Below are 22157 nucleotides of genomic sequence, written 5' to 3' on the forward strand. Positions count from 1 at the left end.
CTGTCAGTTTAAGGAATTCAACAACAATACAAAAAGTAAAAGGAGTAATGGCAAGTAGAAACAAGGCAGAACACCAACCCAAAATGACAGTCCCATCAGCTCAGCACAGCTTTTGGTGTACTCTCACTCCTGGTAGATAGAGTTTAACTAGGCCTGTTTAAAAGCTCTTTCATTAGAAACCATATTTTAAATATATTTTCAATTATGTGCAGAGAATTCTTGCCTCTTTCCCCAAAACCTGATAATTTTTCTACATTTTTCTCATATTCATGGATTTCTAATAAGCTCCACCTAGCTTGAGGCTCTCCATTCATGACTCACATGTAGCAGAAGAAATCCACCCATCAACCAAAATTATCATTTACAGCTCACTTTAATCTGGGATTCACTCAGGCATCCAGCAGCTCCAGTTACACCAAGAGCAGCTTCTCACTTCAGCTGATGTTTTGGCAAGTGCAGTCTTTGAAATGGCATAATCATAATTTTTCAGGCAAGATTTGAATAAGTTTTGCCTGTAAATAACCCAAAGGGTCATCTTGATTTATGAACTATTTATCACCCATGTAAGGATTTGCAGTATTCCCACTATTTTTTGATTAGCTAATGAGAAGTAAATGAAAAATAAATTGCTCAATGTGCTTCAGGACTCTTGCTTTGTGAAATTTACTTGCTTTACTTTATAGCCTGGATAAGAATCTCAGTGCATAATATTATAAGGAAAATACAGTTTTAAAATTCTGTGTCTGCTGGGTAGGGGGCAACACAGATGTTGCAACTGCAATACAGATTTAGCAATTTGGTTTTCTAATCTATACAGGATATTTTTTCTAAAGGTAGCACTTGTGGCAGTAAAAAAACTGGATTAACTTCACTGAACCAGGCTGATTTGCAACAATAGAAAGACCTCTTCAGTCTTTTGGAAAGGAATGAACCAATGGTTACTAGAACATTTTAAACACAAAAGTTTAAGAAACAAGAAAAACACCCCAGCATTATGAAAAACAATATTCCAGAATTTTATGTACTTTTTTACCTTCTTATTACTTTGGGGTTTTTTTACCATTACTCTATTCATTCCCTTTACTAGCAAATTTCAATTCCTTATCAGTATTTAATGCTTACCATAATAAAAAAGTAATTTTGAGAAGAGAATAAAGACAAAAAACGTCAAAGTTGCAGAAAAGTGAAAACAATGTCAGAAAAGAAGCTGTTATAGAGTTTTAATTACATTTTCTCTCTGCTGCTTTTTCTATAATGGTTTGAATCTTCTTGTTAAAGCTGCATATTTTTTTCTAATGAAGTATTGGCTGTCTTGACATTATTAAGTATTGAATATGCTTTTCATTTTTATTTTCTATGTTTCATTCAGCCACATGCCAAAAATCTTATCAGTTATAGCACAGACTAAGAAAGGTCACTGCACTGGATGGGGACACTCCTTTGCAGCCCCCATGAGTTTCTGGAAAAGGAGAAGGCACAATGCAGCTGGAAATCTTCCTGCCTCCCAGAAGCCAACTACTACTACAGTAGCATACATCAGCAGATTTTTTTTTTTTTAACCAAACAGTCAATGCTGACCTACAATAATTAAAAAAATGCCTGAGGAATATCTAATTTTCATTAATAATATTAGGCAGTGTAGAAGGGAAGTTTTCTGGCCTTCCCCATTTTCCTTTGCAGCCTGAAGGTTGTCTGATTCAAGAGCTGCCTCTGAAGGAAACATGGAATCTCTCTGTTTTGTTGTTCTCTCTGTTGTTGTTTTATGTTGTAGTCATAATTTATGGCTACAACAATTTCATAACATTCTACAGAAAAATATATTAACTTTAATATTTTGATTATTATTCTCCAGACTTGGAGATTATAATATTTACCATGCATTACCATACAGAAATTATCATAATTTTTGTATTTACCCACATTTACTCAATATCTGCTTTCTCTACTAGAAAGTTTTCACTTGTTTTGTCATGAAAATCTCACTCATGATTTATTTATTCATCTTTAAATCATAAATCACAACTGTATGTCAGTCTTTTTATATGTTCAGGTTCCTTTTGACATTTTAAGCCAATCTATGTTTGACAACAATAGGTCTGACACTATTCATAATGAAAATATCTGAAAACTTTAAAACATTTACCTCTTGGTAATAACTTCATCTGAAGTACATACATCATTTAAAAATTCAACTGCTGGGAAATTTGCAGGTCTGACTGTTCTCCTAAGAGTCACGTGTTTCAGAAAACCCCAGCAAAGTTCCTAATAAACCCCAAAATTTCTTCAGGAATGTACCTGGGACTGAAAGAAGAATGACTGTTCTTACTCTGAGTTAAATATGTGCATGAGGATGCCACATCAATGAATTCTACCTGACTCAAGGGTCACCAATTCCCTTCTTATGATCCAGAAAATCACCCATTATGCACTGTACTCTGCTGGAGTTAAAGCTCAACAGCAGATGGCACCTAAATGTCACACAGTGGTCTGCATTCTAAAAATAAAAAAATTAAATTTTAGTTAGAAGAAAGATGATTACAAAAATAATCATTAAATGGAGTCAAATCCATATAAAGTAACTTTAAAAGTTATCAGAATCAAAACATGTCTGAACAATGTCTACACTAAGTTTTGGAAAAAAAAATTAGAAGGAAAACCAAAGTATTAGCATTTCCAACATGAAGAAACTTCCAAAATATGCTTGAAAAATTAAAACCTATAGATGAAAGTCATTAAAGGGTCATTGCAACTGTTCTCTTCATACTGTCATCAGGAGGAGGAATGACTGAGCACGAATAGGCAATAGTGGTGCATTTTTGCCTGCTGTCTTCTCTGTGTTGCAAAATCCATGTGTATTCATGAAAATTAAAATGTATTAAAATACACTTCTCAATAATAAAATCTAAGTTTGATAAAGGAATAAATAAATAAGTGTTAGATCAGTCCAGTAGTGGCTGTCATTTTACAGATGTCTTCCAGTTCCATGATATAAACCTCAGAAGACAGGCTATGCAGAATGTCTTGGGAACTTTAATTTACTATGTTAATACTTTACATGTATTCCAGAGAAAGGAATCTTCCTGTTTCCAATGGTTAAAATCTAATAGTCAGGTCAGGTTTCACAGCAGAGAAGAAGCAGCAGCCTCTTAAGTACGCATGACTATCACCATAAAAGTTAAGTATAAGTTAAAATCAATATCAAGAATTACACTTGGAAGCAAATGAAGCACTGGGAGTAAATTAAGATTATGGAGTTCTAATTTAATGTTCCCTGTGCAATAAGCTCGGCAGAAAGTACTTTAGGGCCCAGCATGGAGGTGACAAAGATACAACTGATTTTAGTGGAGTCTATATTCAAGACAAATGACCAAAACTCCCTGGAGACTCCACGATGAATGTCTGGGCACTTGGCTGCTACTGCTGCTCTTCAGATAGACACAGAGATCCCTGAAAGGGTGATGGAGAGAGATAAACATTGCTCTCACCCTTTTATGCAATGATAATGGACATAATCTTTCACGACCTGATCGGTAAAATCAATATGTCAGAAATATTTTCACACAGGATTCATAAAAAATGTTTTTTTGCAAAGCTGCAGGAAACATTTTTTGTCTGCATCAAGCTGTTGCCTTCTAAGCAGTTTGGTCTCATGATCTACAGCTTTGGGCCAGCACCTGCCACAGAGTCAAGCCTTTCCTCTCTCTCCAGACATATTCCACAGAGGAAAAACAAAATACAGAAGATAAAATTACTTTTTTTTTGTTTTTTTTTTTTTTTTTTTTTTAACCAGGATTACAAAGAGAGCATCAGGCCCACACGAATCCCTTTATAGGTAAGCTGCAAAAAGCCCATACAATACTTACCAATACTGTTCAAAATTGTGTTCCCATGTGTGGGTTCTTAGATGGCTTCTACTAGAAAGGTAGCACACATGAAATCTGACTCCTACCAGTTTGTTTTTCTTTTTAAGCAAAACAAAACAAAAACCAAACTCCAGATGACAACTAATAACTAGAATTTCTGGTAACAAAAAGCCTAAGGAATTCAGGATCACCAGTTTTCCAGGAAATCCTAATTAGCATGCTATCAATATATTACGTATGTCAGAGTGAGCAATTCCATACAATGTTGGCATTTCAGTTTCTGTGAGGTGCAGGGGGAATAAAGATAGGGTTGTTTTGATTTTGCTGCTCTTGAATTTCTACTGTCTGCCTTCATCAGCCTTTCTTTCTACAGAGGAACTAATGAAAAAGAACAGAAATCCTCTCCTGAATTGTATATGATTCTCCATTTATTTCTGGAGTTTAGGGACAAGCCATGGGATGAAATTTCTGTCACATCCAAATACCAGGCTTTGAAGGGCTGTTTCAATTGAACAGAGTGTCTTATGGTTTTGTGTTGTTGGTTTTTGTTTTTTTTTTTTTTTTTGGTTTTTGGTTTGTTTTTTTTTTTTTTGTTTTTTGTTTTGTTTTGTTTTTTTGTTTTTTTCTAACTTGTTTTGTGTGTGTACGTGTGTGTGTGCCCCAATACGTAAAATGAAAATATAGGAATAGAACACAATATTCTAAGGGCTGATTTTTATTCAATTTGTCATGTAATCTAAATATGTCATTTAACTGCCAAGGGAAAAAAACCTAAATCTTACTGAAGTCTGTGCTCTTTTCCCTGGATGCTGGAGGCATGTGCAAGGTGTTCTCTCAGTGTGAGCACATGAGGCATTTCAGTCATTAAAAAACACACCATCATCATGATTAAGTTGTTGCATTAGAAGCTTCAAAAGCCCTTCTGTTTCAAATTGTTAATAACATACTAGGGATTGGAGGCACTCTGAAAAGCAATTCACAGAAAGTCAAACAGCCTGGATAATGGTGAAGAGGAAGCTAACACATAAATAAATTACTTGGGCAGGCAAAAACAAATTCACAGAGAGAGGTGGTAGCATATTGTCAGAAGACAGCTTCAGGCAAAATAGGTGAAAATCACAAAGAAAAGACGTGAAGCGCAGAAAAGGAAACAAAATTGCAGAGGAGTAGCAAAAGCACAGGCCTAATAGTTATTCTGACTAGGACAAGTTGACAGCATGCCAAAAGAATTAGGATCTAATCAATCTGTGGGGCTCAAGACTGTTTGGAAGAAGGAGAATCAAATAAATGGAATATTTGAAAAAAAGGCAAAGGAACAAACCGATTTTGAAGGGAATATTATGTTCCTGTCAAAAGTCTCTTGACAGAGAAAGGGTGAGACAGACAATTTCTACAGCTGGGTCATCATCGCTTACTGATGCACAGGTAAGGTTACCACCATGCTTAAGACAACTTATTGAAGATAAAAGACAGTGTTTTTCCATCTACAGCAAGTAGGTTAAATGATCCATGGATACACAGGTAACTCAGCAGGAAAATGCACGATTTTGTAAAATATGTGTCGCCATTTCAAATGACAGGAGGTTGGAAAAGTGTATTGGCTCCACAGTATTGATAACTACAATGGAATTTTGCTTCCCAGTATATCTACATAGTTTTCTACTATTTTTTTAATGTTAAATTCTCCTAAAACCATCAAAGAAAAAAATTGTCCTTAATTATCTTCATTAGTTGCTCTCATTCAACCTTGAATCCACTGCCCACTTCAAAATTACCTGATTTTTCTCTTTGGAAACGAGTCTCAATCCTTCAAAATAGCCCAAAAGTAATTGCAAAAGCAATTACTTTGAGACTTGCATAACCTCTGGACAGGAATGCTACTATTAATGGGCAAGTCAGGGCCCACAACTGAGAAGAGAGTTATTGGTCATGACACAAAGTAAGCCCAGTCATCTAAGACACTGAGAGAGGGTAACACAGGAATAGCCTGTATTCAGACTCTGAAGATCATACTACTTTCATTAGGGTGTTTAACTGTAAATCCAAATTTACATGCCCAGATTCTTTACCAAAATGTAAAACCACCCACAGTCTAGAGGTTACTTTGATCATGTCTGTTTTGAAACTAAATTATCAAAACTCTAAGACACATTAATTATTTCCTATAGTATATAAATTTCATAACATCTCAGATATTACTCTGTGGTAAAATTAAATAAAAAAATAACATTCTAAAACTACAACAAAAGAATGTTAGCAGTAAATAAGGTACCTGGCTGCTGTAACCACACAGCCCAGCAGCACATAATATCTGTATCTAGAAATAGGCCATAAGGCAGGATGGAGATGGGGAACAGGCATAGACACTTCACACCCATAAACAACTCATCCATGGTTCCCTAAGGAAATGCAGCCAGCCCTGAGCTGGAAAAATCTGGTTTTAGGGGCAACAAAGAGAAAGATGAACTAGTATTTAACAAAAGTACAAGACAGTATGTGTAGCAAACTCAAAAGTTACATGGAGCTGCTGATCAATGAGGAAAGAAGAAGGTGTAAAAGTACATTAAAAAACATTAATATTACCCTGAATGGATCCTGGAGGGAAGAAGAAGAAACTGATGACATAGACAAGCCAGTATTCCTCTTTGTGAAGGACTCCATGTACTACCCTCACTGACAGCACCACCAGGAATCCCCTGACCTTGGGTCCAAGGGAAAGGAAAAAAAGCGATCACAGCAGCAGCAAAAGGGTTAGAAAAAAGAAATATGCATCCAAATTCCTCACTGTATTATCATACTTTGTCTGGACTTGGAATAATTAAATTCTCATTATTTCAACTGCGCTAACAATAAATTCATGGCCTTACCTACCACACACATTTTGAAAGCAACATTGCATGAGTGATGCAAAATTCAGATCTAAAGTTACTTTTCATGTAACTAAAACTGATCACCTTCAATGTAGTCCCTCTACAAACTTACATAAACTGCTAAGCTTTCAGAACAACCCTGTGGATTTGTAGTTGTGTCATAAGTACTGGAAGGGAACCTGTGGGCTGATTGTTCATCTTTCTAAACAAGGTTAGGGTCACCAGGTCACAAGGTAGCTACCCTGTCTGGGAGGAGAAGGACTTGTTAAGGTGAAAAATTTTCATCACTTTACCTATCCTTTTTGTAGCTATAATGAAAGTATGAATTTCCAAAAAAGACTGTTCCTTGACAATATAAGGAAGTGTAAGAAAATACTTACATTTTTAAAATTAAAACACCCATGCTTTTAATCCTAAATGTGCTGCTGAAGAGTTGTCTAAGCTGTAGATGTAATTTATGGCTGAAAGTAGAGGGTGATTTGAATGGGAATGCTGGGGTGCCAACTGTAAGGAAAAAAAAAATCCTAATTTTTCTTAGAAAGGATTTGGCGGGGGGTGGGGGGAAGGAGAAAATAGTTTTAAGTTTTGGCTTGATTTTTGTTTATTTATTTGTGTTTAGTTTTGTTTTTTCTCTAATGGTATTGTTTGAAATCCTGAAAATTGTGTTATAAAATCTGGAGCATGTGACCTTGAGAATCACTGATCTTTCAGATTATTAGTCAGAAAGTAATTTTAAAAGTTGTTGTGGTTCTTCTTTCAACAACAACTTCTCAATATAGGTTAGCCTGAAGCAGTCCACAATACCCACCACAGCAGAAGGTCTGATTCTAATCCTACTTTAGTTTCACTGACTATTTGCAACTTTGCAATTTTGTATATCAGTGACAGAAGTAAAAACTCAGATACTTGAAACACTATGAAAGAAAAAAATTCCCACGTAACCATTTAACCAGCATTGCTTTACATGGGGCAAATAACTGGGGTGAGAATATGAGAATATACACAACATTTTCATGTTAAAGTCAAAGGTCTGTTTCAAACAAGTCTATATTATTTTTCATATTTGTTTTTTAATTGACATCAGTGGAAACTGATATTCCAAAGCATAGATGCCTCTCAGCAGAAGCCTGTGAGAAGTGGTGGGCAAGGCAGGTTTGATTTGCTAGTGATGGTATTACCTTATATACCAAATGTGGTGACTGTGGACCAATGCTGAATGGATCTCCAGTGTGCCAGCCCATTTTAAGGCTGATCTTTGATCATTTGTATCTGTGGGTTTTTGTGGGAATTTTCCATGGCCATGTAGTCTGCCTGCATCTATGGATTAGTACAGATTCTGAAAAATGTTAAAATTAAGGCCTGGCTATGCATTTTTTTACTTTTCCTTCTTATTTCCCTTTTTTCCCCCAAAGATGCAAGTGCTTGGATTTTATAATTTCTTCATGTACATGTCATGCTCAAAAGCAATTTAATGTAGTGCTGCTGTTTATACAAAAGGACATTTGAGGCCACTTTGATATCCTACATAATATTATTCTGTGAGTCTTCTTCCTAGTTGTGTATTATTCAGACAGAGCTAAGTGCAATTTAAATGAAAAAAAGAAATGAATGCTAAAGCACACGTACACCAACACTGAGAGTAGGGTTTACTTAACTGACTTTAGAGAAAAATAGACAGGATGTCTACACCTTTGCTGAACTTGACACCATGTACAGTTAAGGCTATAGTCACTTACATGAGGTGTTTAATCTGGCCTATTTCCTCAGTGTAAGGTAAATCATGTTATGGGATTGCTTAGCTCTGCCTTTCTGCTCTAGGGGATCTCTGCAGACAGCTTAAAACCTGAGGAGATGAATGCCACCTCAGATATTTTAAATTGAAACAACAGCATATTTTAAATTGAAATAAGTAGACAAATTTGTTGCTACTGCAGTAAAACCAAATTATTGTATTTGTTTTCTACTTTAAATTATTGGAAAGTACTGTTTTTGAAAAAATATCCTACGATTTTTATTTTTTAAAATACTGTTTCAATTTTGACGTGTTCCAGTAAAATTTGCTTTATAATATACATTTCCAATCCCATCTTTTCATTAGACTTGGCCCATATGTAACTGTGTAGCTATTATTTTCAGTTGTTTTAAAAACAAAACCATGTGAAACATATATTTAAAGATATAGTGCTAGTGCATTCCTGTTCCATACTACAATGGGAATCACAGATGAAGATTTTCCCGCCCTGAACATCCGTTCTGCTCAACAAAAAGCAGAGCCAGTTCAAGACAGTGTTACAACACTTCAGTTCTTTAGCTGCTGCTGAGGGTTACTGTAATGCATTGTACTGTGAATCTCACCTGACAAACAATGAGGAAAGATTGACTAAAACCACAGAGTATCACTGCATTCAGAATGTGGAATCACAGAACCATTCCAATTGGAAAAGACATCCACATTCATCAAGTCCAGCCATTAGCATAACATTTCTACTAAACTGTGTCCCTAGGCACCACATTTATATGTTTTTTTAACACTTCCAGGGATGGTGACTGTACCACTTCCCTGGACAGCTTGTTCCAAGGTGTGATCACCCTATCAGTGAAGAATTTTTTTTCTGATATTCAGCCCTCATGTTGCTACGACCTTTTTCAAGTGATTGTAGTGGGAGAGAAGACCTCCCCTCAGCCTGCTTTTCTTCTGGATGAACACCCCCAACTGCCTCAGCTGCTTTCATAAGGACTTGTACTCCAGATTTTCATCAGCTCCATGGCCCTTCTCTGGACACACTCCAAGTAAGTGCTCATACCTGGAGAAAGTTTAGGCAGTGAGACTTTCAGGCATTATTTCCCTCCACTTTTAGGGTGGCCAAGACATAAAGCCAAGGTTAACTCTGTGTCTGAACTGCAGTGTTCATAGCAATGCATGTGTACCCCAATATGTTTAAAAATTAAGTGCACTTCAAGAAGGGAGATGGTGGTTTGTAGGTACATCTCTACATTTTTCCATGAATTCTCAGTTTATTCAGTAATATTTTCATAATGATAACAAACAGGGTATTTATTTGATCCTGGATGCTCATCAGGAGGTATGAATAGCAGCTTAATGTATTCTAAAATCTAACAACAACAACAAAATACTAGAAGACTTGGGTTTTCAACTTGCAATGCTGAAATGAGTTGATTTGCTATAAAGTTGCTGGCCTAATTTCCTCATCCATAAAATGCTGAGACCCTTCATTACAGGAGAGTTGTGACAAGGAAAATGAGTGATGTCTTTGGACCTTTCTAACCCAAACTGTGATGGGAGGGTCAAAAGAGAAAGTAACCATGATTTTGACAAGCATAAAGAAGTTCTACTAAGTCATGCCGAAATCACACTGCTAGTGCTCCAAGGAAAAAACGGGAACTGGAAAGCTGAAATAAATGTGTCCTGAGTCTTAGTTAACAGTGCCCCACCAGGGCACCTTAGAGGCTTGGACATGCAGAGGAGCAGGGTTGGGATAAATCATAAGGTTACACAGCGGACAAGTGGACACCTGCTGTATATATTTCTTATACTTTATAAATACTTTATTCAGTTTACTATAGCTCATTCAGCATTCTGAATGAATCAAGGATCAAGAGCAAAAACTATGTTGCATTCACACCCCCTCAAGTAAGATGCATCTTAAGTATACCTTGAACAGTAGATTTTTGTTCTGATATTTTCTAGCATCTCAGTGTTTGACTTTGTGCTGCAGTGTTCTTTTACCCATATTTCTATATGTAAAATCTATCTACTTATCTACACCCCAAAAATCTGTTCAGTCTTTATAAAACAAACCCAAAATTATAAATGTGTACACTCTTCACCTTGGAAGAATGACACGTTTCTGGAACTCAGTGAAGGGTTTTTAATGTCTAATATTCTAAAATACTCTAAAAATACTGCAGTTCAATTCCACCTTTTTTTTTAAAGAATAGATTATGAAGGCAATATAAAAACTGTTTTCTACAGCTGAAATTATCTCTATTTACCTGTTAATTAAGGGTAGGTCTTTGTTTAAGTCATCCAGAAAGAACCTACTGTCACATACCTGCCATCCATCGAGGGAAATGCTACATGCATATTTGGGATGGGGAAAAGCCCAAATTCCTCAAGGTCCAGCACCAACAGAAGAGAGTCTAAAAGAGAATTTGAGAGCTGCTGTTTTAACACAGCTACTTGCAGAACTGCCAGGCTGTGTAAGTGGAGGCAGGAAGATGTTACAGTTGGCTTACTGTGACAGAGCACTGATATTTTCACTCTGGTGGATCATCCTGGGATCACACTCCTGAGGATGTGCTGGACTAAGATGCACCATGCAGACCTGTTGCAGGAAAGAATCTGCTTTAACTAATGAGAAGAACAGCAAAAAGAAAACAAGATCTGACAGCTCCTTGATACTAAATGGTGTGACCTAAGCCCATAGCTGTCAAGGTTTTTGCACTGCCAGAAGGAAGATTTTGGGGGTTTGCAGCAAGAGAAACAACTAGGATGATTTAGTTTTAACCTCAGCAGTGCCCTGAACCACTATTTAATGATGACTCACCTTGGAGTATGCTAGTTAAATGTTTTGATAAATGGAAGAAATAAAAGTTACTGGTCCCCACAGTTCCATTGTACATAAATAAATGAAATAGTTTATAAAACAGTATGAAAAGGCAGCTAGGTAGCATATAATTATTCCCCAGGTGACATGAAGTAAAATGGGCAACGTAAATCTACTAAAGAGTATAATTATCTCCAGGTACCAGGTCCACATGAGACATTATCTAACACCTGCAAAAGCCAGTACATTGTTAATTTTCACCTGTTGCATCCATAGGAAATATTGCAACAAGCAACTAAAAGCAAGAGGCAGCTACTTCACATGAATGAAATGTTAAGGACAAAACAGAATTAATGCCTGAGATTTGTGTTAAGGGCACTGAATAAGAGCCAAAGACATAGTGGACTCACTGGGTGAGGAAGTCAATTAAATAAGCATGCTATTCTTCAGTAGGTGTGCTACATCTTCTGTGCCTTCACAGGTACAGTGAAACTATTCTGCCCTGCTGCTGACAACCAGCAAGTTACCCAGGGCCTTTACACTGCTGCCTAGCTGTCCTCTGGAGCTCTGCAGTGCTGGTAATCATTTCATCCTGCACAAAGCCAGTCATGCCCATCGGGACTGGCACTTCTCCCATCCACTCAGCACAGGAGGTACCCTACAGACAGACACCTTACATGCTGCCTGGTTTTTAATATGTATTTATATGTTGAGGTGTGGAGCTGCGAAGGAAATGCCTGTCAAGAAAGCCATAAAGTAAATTAAGTTTTGTCTGGTTTTTGTGTTAATGTGAAAATGGCGATATGATACTAAGTGACATCTATCAAAGTCTGCAGATGACATAGGACATGTATCTCCTACCAGAGACTAGGATTCTGCTGGTTGATCCTACACAATCAAAAGCATTTACATAATCTGTAAAAAGAGGAGCTTTCAGGAACAAATACTAGTAAATAGCCTAAAGAGTGGTTCAAATGCAGAAAAAATAAATTTGATTATTAAAAAGGAAAAATTTGTCTTCTGTCTTCCATTAAGATAAAAATCTACTGAATCAAGAATTTTATTGCATGATATAAAAATGTCAAAATTGACATCTGCATTTAAATTTTAGACTCCTCCAGTGGATGTAAATTGAAGTATCCTAAAGCAAGATACTTCCAGTGTTTCTAAACACACAGTCACATTTTCTTACTACTCTGACATGATTTGGAATGAAGTCTTGCAAATGAAGTTTCCAAAGCATTTGATATTGCCAGGGCGTCTTGCTTGGCTCAATATTCAGAGGGCTTTTGATTTACTGTTACTGTACAATGTATTTTATAAACAGAAGGACGCAGGTGTTTAGGACTCTTCAAATAATAATCCTGTACACTTTGGTCTTAGTCAAAAGATGGATATTATTCTATAAAAGAAGTAATATTTTCAAGAATTCAAAATTTAATGCTAAACTATTACAATCTGTTAAAAATGAGGGTTCCAAAGCATTAGTTACTACTCAGAGCCTTAACTGCATTTAAGATCATCACAATACAAATCTAGAATATGTATGTTAATACCATTAATGGAGAAGTGGGTAAGTAACCAACCCACTAGTGGTACTGTAGAAAACAGAGATACCATGTTTATGTGACACCAATTAGCAGTGTGTTTTTGAAGAATGCCAACTTGACAAGCCATTGACAAGTACTGGAAACTTAAGTCTCAAGAGTATATGAGACATGACAGAGACAGCATGAGCTCTCCCATCCTTCTTTCCCAATACTCTTCAGGTCTGATTTACCATATTCTGTGGAAAAAAATAATTTGTGATGCCTGCTCCACAGTTGTTATCTGTGAGTGACCACCAGCAGGCCTGCTGGCTAGTGCCAATTTTGACAGTGGATTATGTCGTGAAATGACATTTGGGTTTTGTCCCTGCTCAATAGCAAACAGTGGTAAGGAAGTAGGTCACAAGACAACTTCCTAGGATAGGAAGGTGGCAGTGTTTTATGGGCAAACAACTTTATCTGTCCTTTTCTTTTAAGTTATGTTTGGTTACCAGGGGGAAATAAGGGGCAGAAAAAAGTTTACCTGCCTGAAAGGAAAGAGCTTATGTACAGAGCAGAAAAATATTTGATTGCCTGAAAGTAAAAGTGCCTATTAGAAAGAAAATAAACATTGCCTGAGAGAGGAGCTTACCCACTTACTTCAAAAAGCCTGACTGCTTCCAAAAAAAGAATCCACCTGCCAGGATTCAGCTCACTGGCTTTTCTGCCATGTGCTGGAAAGCAAAATGCTGAAGCAAGGACTATACTCATTACTTCTGCTGCTATAACACAGTCAAAACAAGGCCATCAATTAATTTCTGCACAATAGCTTCTTTAGTTTTCGAATCTACTGTGCTTTGCTCACTGCTTTCAAAGCAATCTTGGAAAGTAAGGGTGCTATGAAAAGTGCTAATCTTTTCATCTTTTTTGTATGGGTTTAAGAAGGGAACAGAGTCTAGAAGTTATTCATCACTTACAAGGCATAACATGAAATTTTCTTGTGCTTTTGAAGTGATTCCCCTGCATATAATTGACTAAACTGATTAAAGCAACTGTTGAGTTGAAAGTCTTCTAACCAAGGTCTGAAAAATGCCTTCCTGTGAAATGTTTAATATTTCTTTTTGTATGATCTCCTTATTAGGCTGTTCAACTTTGTCTCCTGGGAAAATTATGCTTTTTCAGGAAATTGGATTCTATCTCCTCACTCTTTCTGTAGCTGGCACCATTTGCTTAGGGTTTTGTTTTTTAGAACTGACCATTTTATTTCAGAAATTTTGTTTTTTAGAGAACATATTTCTTCTTCAGCATAGCACATTATTTAATTATTGCATGCCTTGATTTTCATGGCCCACCCTTACTAAGTTTTATGTAAAATGAAGAATTTATGTTTAAAACCAAATCATTATCAAGAAGCTATGTCTAAAATTTGGGTTTTGGCATAATGAAAACATCTAAGCCATTTTAAAATACTGTATTTATCCAAACAAACCATTTATTTTTACCATATATAAAAATTTCACAGCATTACAGAATGGTTGAGGTTGGAAGAGACACCTGGAGGGCATTGTGTTCAAGCAGGGTGGCCCAGAGCAGAAAGATCTCCAGATGGATTTTAATCACCAGTGATGGAAACTTCAAACCTTCTCCAGGCAGTCACTGTCAGTGTTCAGTCACCTCCCTGTACTCAGTGCACATATGTACACTTCTATTTTATAGATATTTCATAGCTATAGCTATCTATTTAACCCATGCATTTATGATAAAATACACATTTTATCTGTGTGTTTGCAACACACACTGTATATCTTTTCATGCTCTCTCATTAAAAACAAATAACAACAAGCCACCTTACACTGAACTCTGAACCTTTTCATAGCATAGCTTCTCTTCTTGTTAATCTTTAACAAATCCTTTTTGGAAAAAGAAAAAGCAAATACAAATTAATGTCCATTTTGTGCTCACATATTAAGATCCCAGTGTGGCTGATTTTCATTTCCATTTGATACCTGGTAAGGTGGGTATATTTCTAGATCTTCGTGTGCATCCTTACCATCCACACACCTGTGCTGCTAAAGGCATATCTGGAAACCAGATTGTGCAAGATGCAGCAATGTGAGCTTTGAAATAATTATTAAAACTTTCAAATAAAATTAAAAAAAATGCATCTGGAAGACTTTGTACTTCATTATATTTGTCTATATATTTTTAGACACTACATTATCTATTCATAGTTCAGCAGGTATGCCAGGCTCATCAGTTTCCAAATTATTTGCTGGCTTCCTGGCACACCTCTTAGTTATTTTTATCTGATATTTCAAATAAATTACAAAATGCCTTGCATTGCATGATTAGTCCATTATGTATTCTGTTTATTACAATTATATGAACTTTTGATTAACCTCCATAAGTTTCATGAATAAATTACCTGGATCGAGGAAACTGCCAGTTAATGTTACAATGTTCCAGTGAGGAGTTTCCAAGAGATTAGTCTGCCTTTTTTAGAGGCAACTTTTTTCTTCCCTGCTTCTTTTAAAAGGATTACATACTGCTGTTGCTCAGGTTTTATGAAGAACATGTGAATCTATTTGCAACCCCCTCAAAATGAGTGGGTGCAAAATTTACTCACAGAATCACATCTTTGGAAGATGATTTGTGCCCTTTTAGATATTGATGGTACAGCCATTTTAACATGATGAGGATAAATTGTGCTAATCATCATGAGGCTTCTGAGCTGTACTAAATTACAGCCCAGAGATTTCTTCCCTGTGTCTTCTGTGAGTGGTGTTGAATAATTTCTTCTTGAGAAATAGCAAAAAACTTCTCTAGATTCCACAATGTGTTTACCATGAGGAAGAACCATAATACCATAAGATGGTTGCCAAAGTCTTGGCTCTTTTTCTTCCCAAGATCCTCCCATACCAATTTCAGAGAGGTCTATTTTTTGGATGGAAAATTCCATTCAGGCAGATGGACCAGCACCACCACTTTATAGAGGTCATCAAGGAAACAGAATTTAAAATTATGGGAGGTGTAGCCTTTGGGTGCATGCTGAAGTCAGAACAGAATGCAATGACCAAGACAGCATCTTGCCTCAAGGCAGCAACCAAACTGACTACACTCAACACCTGCTGCGTGTTGTAGGATTAGGAAAAGATGAGAAGTGGGAGCACTTTCTGTTGATCTGTCAAGAACAAGTAATAAACCTCCAGAGACAACCTGTTTGTAAAAGAAAGCTTAATGTCATAGGGATTGATTAGGCAGGGAGGGGCAAGGCACTGCAGAAAGGTGTCGTATCTCTTTGATTAACTGTACAGAAGACCTTTTAATACAGAATAAAGGAATGAACTTGAAGTATTAATCACAATGACATAGGGTCTGTCTGCAAGAGTTGAGTAGGGCAGAGATGTCCACAGAAGCATCTCAATGGTGGTCCTCAACAGCATCACAGCGATACAGGAGCTCAACAAAAAAGAGAGTTTGTGCAGTAGACCCTCAAGAGGTGCCCAGGAAGGCAATAGGAGGTTTGGGAGACCCTGAAAGAGCAATGATGAGACTGAAAGGGTGCTGGACAAGCCATCAGAACCCACTGAGGGTGTCTGCTGGCCTGGCTCAGCAGTGTGCAGCTGTTCCAAATGGATGTTGATATAGAAAATGCAGGATATTTCAACCCTGCCTTAGTGACTCTTTAGACTGATCCTAGAAGATGCTGATCTTAAGTATTTCTTAAATAAATACATGAGGTCCTGTAAGGTCAGAATAATCTGGGGATTGAGTTCAAATTTGATGGAAAACTACTGGGAATAATCATCTAATGAGCCTCAGCTATAAATATTATTATTAATATACTGATTATATCTTTTTCCATGCTGCTTTTTTGTAGGAGATAGACAGAGATGGTGCCAACTGCTCTCAGCAACTGGCAGAAACAGAGCTGGCTGAAAACCAGCTTCTTGCAACTCAGATTGGTTAGATAGATGGCATTCAGGAGAAGTATTTCAGACTCAGAATACTGCAACAAACTATTCCTGGAATTTTTTTATATCAGACTTAAATTTCTGTGGGATTCACGGACCTGTTTGGGGTCAGCTTTCCAGGGAAAAATGTAACACTGCTGATCATATGTGTTTTCTCTTGTGGATGACTATGCTCACAGTAAATGTACTCCCTTTTTTGTGATCTGTAATAACAAAAGTCCCAAGATGTTCACAGGAGAGGAAAAATTGCTAAGGGCAAGCACCCCAATGACATTACTCTTTCCAGTGAGTACCAGGGTGCCAGCTGAGTGAAGGCAAGTGAGAGCCAGGAGACCCAAATGATGATAAAAGAGCGGGGACTAAAATGAAAAGCATTATTCTATTGATCAACATACCAGTACAGATGCTAGAAAGCAAATAAAAGAGATAAGGAAGGGAACATTTTTAGGCGTTAAAAGAAGAATTTTTTTTTAAAGTAAATGTGAGAGGAAGGTAAGGTTGTAAAATACATTCTTTCTACAGAATAAAGTAAGGACATTAGAAGTGTTAAGAGGCATGAATTTAAGTAAGAGAGCTATTTATCATAAAAACTAACAATGCATGCAATTGAAGTTCAATGATATTTCTTTACAGAAACCCCACCAAATAGTGTTAGAATTACATAGGATTCCATGAACTTTTTGATGTAATTTCCTTCTGTTTCCCAGAAACAATAAAATAATATGCAGGAGTCCTTTTGCTTTCCTCAGTGCAGTGACATTTTACAAAAGGTAAAGTAATGCTGCACCTACTGACTTCCCTTGTCTATTTACAAGAGGAAATGTCATCAAGCATTCAAAATGTCACTACCTACTGGGGTGACGTCATGGAAATATCCCTTTCCCTTCAGATGCTGGTGTTTGCAGCAATAAACCATAATCTGCTTAAGGAGATGATGGTTTGGTAGGCAAATGGGACTGAGCTTAATACCTACAAAATGAATTGTGGAGCAAATACATTTGCCAAGGCTGAAGACATTTTCCAAGGAGCTCAGACAAATGCTCAGTACTGTTCTCTGCCTCTTAAGCCAATTACTGCTGCAATGCAGACAAAGAGGTGCTGTGTCTGCTACTTAGCCATCTTGTTATAGTCCTTTAAAAGTGTCATGTACACAGAGAGGCATATTTGTAATCTTTATACTAAGTACACTTCACCTTAATTGAATCACCTCATGAAATTATATAAACAAGAGTTTTGTATTTGTGATTTTCTTAAGTTGTAGAAATAAGAGTTGATTATAAATTTCACAGGATACAGTTAGTGGGTTTAGGACACACTTTTGGTATATTTATTATTTATGCAAAATAGACAGAATTCTGAAATTTCTTTCTGTCATGAAATGTCTACCAGATTCATATCCTGCTGTTTATTTCTTGCTTGTACTCAGACTTTTTTTTCTGATTCCTAATAAAACATAAGCCATAAAACTAAATAGTTTCAGAAAGAATTTATTTCATATGTGTTACCTACTTAATTTCTTCATTATCAAATACGGCAATAAATATATATGACAACAAAAAGGTCTGTAAACAAAGATTAACATTATGTCCCTTTTCCATTTTTGCCTGTTTTATCCAAGAGAGTCATGCACTGGTTCTTGTAGCCTGAGGACTTGCAGACATAGACATAAATCTCAAAGTGATTCTTAAATTAAATCTACATTATGATGTTAAAAAAATCCACTTCTGGGGTGGGTGGTGGTTTTTTGTTGTTTTTTTTTTTGTTTGTTTGTTTGTTTGTTTGTTTTCTGTTAGGTTTTTGTTTTGTTTTTAACAATTCTTTAATTCTTGATTAAATTGCAGCTAATACTTAAATAAATATATGCAGCTCAATGGTCGTTCTCCTAATCACTCATAACCTGCTACTGCTGATCTCAGCACCATTATTAAGGCACTCAGCCTCAAAGGCCTTGTGAGTACTGAGGAGCAGCTGTGTAAAACCTTATGATAGATATCAGCTTGAGATTTCTAGCCCCTAAAATTAAGTATGCACTGAGTTTCTCAGTCCTACCACCAAGCTAGAAATTCAGGCTATATTTATGAAAATTTTCTTATGAAATCACTGTTTTACATTAGCTGGAAAGAGAAAAAAGGTGACTGTGAAGGATAAATAATTTTTACTCACATTTAACCTGAGTATCTGAACACTTACCCAAGGTCATTCCATGAGTCAGTGGCAGGACTGACTGCAAGCTTTCCTCCATCTTCTATGTTTTCACTATCAGAGACAGTTTTTAGCTTTCTCACATTTTTATAGATCTTTCCAGCCTGGCAAGATTCACTGGGGCTCTCATGAGCTGAGACCAGTGCACAGCTTATCTGAATCTCCCAAATTTCTGAAGGTTTCCTATCACAAGATTACACATTTATTTTTAGTAACTGTACAACTTCTAATGGGAGCACAAATCCCAAGACAAACTAAGTTTATGAAATTATCAGAAAAACCTAAGATTCTCAGACTTCCAAATGATTCCATTAGCATCAATGAGTAGGATGTATTTTGTGGAGACAGTTACACACAATTCAAAATTCATCTGAATATTCCAAAATTAAATGAATAGCTGTTCTCTGGAGATAAACTGAGAAACCATATTCTTCTTACTTGGTTCAGCTAAATCTTTACCAATTTTTTTAAAACATTTTTGCCTCTTATGCTATTTATAGGGATCACTTATTAATGTCTCAGTTCAAGTTAATGTGAGGATGCAAGTGCCCTCATCCCAAAAGTTCTCTCAATTATGTCAGCTGAAATAGAATTTTATATGTGATATTAAAATAGTAAGGTTGCATCTACATAATGCAGACATCAGAGGTTCACTCACAGACAATGGAAAAGGAAAAAAAAAAACCCAAGACATCAAAATAAAGACAACCCCCCATACTCTCCAAATGTTGTTATAACAGGATTTAAAATTCATTAGACCATTATAATACTCTTTTCAATTACTTGCATGCAACTGAAATACTATAATATAAAGTATAATGAAATGATAGTACAAAGCAAATGAAATCTGTATGTCTTATTTTCTTCCAAAAATGGATGAAAAAGTCTTAAAAATATTTACATTAAAGTCAACTTCTGGACTACAATTAAATAGCCTGGAGATGTTGTACAGATAAACCACTGTTATACTAGCATACAGGTTAGCTTTCCATTAAAGAAGAATTTAAAGAAACTGATATTTATTTACAAAAAAATATTTTTTCCAGTTTTCAAATATTTCTTTTTTTATTTAGAAAATCTATTTGAACTAAACTGACCTGGAAAGAAGTGAGCTATTATCTCTCACAGACTTCTAGCTACAAACATTCAAATCCAAAACAAAGACATGTCCTCTGGAAGTTTCCAAATCATTCAATGCAAAACAAAGTCCTGCTGGCATTAGTAATTGAGGAAGTCATTACAGATGTATCTGTATTATGGTTCCAGGAAAAAATTGCTCTGTTTGGCATGATTTGGGTGAACCTCAATTTCTCTTAGGAAAGATGCAAGCACACATCCCTCTGTCACACCATTTCCATACAGAGACATGCTAAAAAACTTCCCACCTCCCCCAGCATGAGCAGTTAGCAGGTCAGCTAGATAGGGTGTAGCAGCAGGCCTGCAGGTCTGTCCAGAAATACAGCCCTAATCCAAAAGAATTGAGAATAGATCATTAAAAATTAATGGTATTAAACAAATATTTGTTTCACTACCTTATTTTCTCCTGGATAATTGTTTTTGCCTTTGCTTGTGATTTGGCATTATTGAATGAACATGTGACAAAAGAAATATGTAGCTTTCCATTGCAACTGCTGAAAGAAATGGGCCCAATGGAAGCAACTGAGCCATAACTGATCCTCATTCACTCTCTGGTAGGACACAGCAGCCCATGGGCTGAGAGAATAATGATATTCTGGAAGTCCTGCCTCGTGAATTGTACTTGTTTAGAATACACAGCTGGGCACAGAGATGGTTTAAATCCCCTGAACTGACAGTCTCTTTGGGTGGACAGGTCTCCCTGGTGCAATTAGACACAGTACTTGGCAGTGCTTCATGGTTTCCTAGGCAGAGTGCTCTGGTTTGGGTTCTTTCCTCAAAGACAAATTCCAAGGAGGATGTTCATTTTTCAGCCACCTGAACATTGACTTTAAAGAGCTCTTTCTGACATCCTGCTTTTGGCTCTGCTTGCTCCCCTGTTGCTACTTTATCATGCCCACTAGGCTGTACAGGAAGCACCTGAAGGATGGCTGTGAAGGTACAAAAAAAAAAAAAAAACCACTTCACATCCGGGCACATCGTGCCTGCTGGAGCACAGCATGGCTCAGGGAAGGTTTTAAAAACACTGAAAGAGTAACTGCATTTTATTTCCACACTCATGTGGAGTCCTTTGAGGACTGTAGGAGAACAATGCACATATACCCAAGTTCTCCAGCCCTGTGATACAGAATTCTGCAAGTGTGAACAAACCAAAAACTAGTAGATTATCAAGATCATCCAAACAGAGGAATCTGTGAAATAAATTAACTCTCCAGGCACAGATAGAAAAAATTCTGATCTTTAGCACCTCCCATTTAATAATGTTAAAGCTCATTACAAATAATAATAGACCATGCCTCATGATGGGTAGCAATATTAATAGTATCTTTCTGGCCAGCAGTCTGATTTTCATAACATGCCTGTTCATTCATTCATATATTTTATGAGTATAATTACAACAACTGTGTGTTTCTGTTGGTCTGTTATGTGCATAAGTAGCTATTTGCATCTGCAAATATCTCATTTAAGTGTATGGTCACTGTTATGTCTGTGTGCATAATTTAGATATGCGATTGCAAACATCATAATGTTCACATATTTATAAGAAAAAATGTCCATGAGCTAAGCCATACATCCTGCAGTGTCAACTTTGTGGCAGAAATGTGAATGCAGCACAAATTGTCAGACTCCCAAGCCTGCAATTTAATTACAGAGCCTCACATAGTAGAAGAATGAGAGATGAAAGAAAGCTGAAGGAAACAGCCCAGTAAGAATAATGGTGATTCACCTCAGACTCCCTTTCTGACTTTGTTAAATTGTTAAGGCTAAGGATAAGCCCTCTTGTTTCAAAGAATAGATCACCCTGAGTGATGTCTTGTGAAATAATCCTGTTGGAGTAATAAAGCAGCAGATTCAGCACCAATCTTTGCAAAGATTGATCAACATGCTTCTTTTTTATTCTGTTCTCTAATTTGTATGTATTGAATTGAAAGATTTTAAGTTGCTGGACATTTTCCAAACACTTTTGTTACCTGGTGACTGAGATTTGTAGATTTGCAATCCAGTCTTCTAGGAATTA

Source organism: Onychostruthus taczanowskii, unplaced genomic scaffold (genome assembly GCF_017590055.1).
Source record: "Onychostruthus taczanowskii isolate IOZ18803 unplaced genomic scaffold, ASM1759005v1 scaffold38, whole genome shotgun sequence".
Taxonomy (NCBI): Eukaryota; Metazoa; Chordata; class Aves; order Passeriformes; family Passeridae; genus Onychostruthus; species Onychostruthus taczanowskii.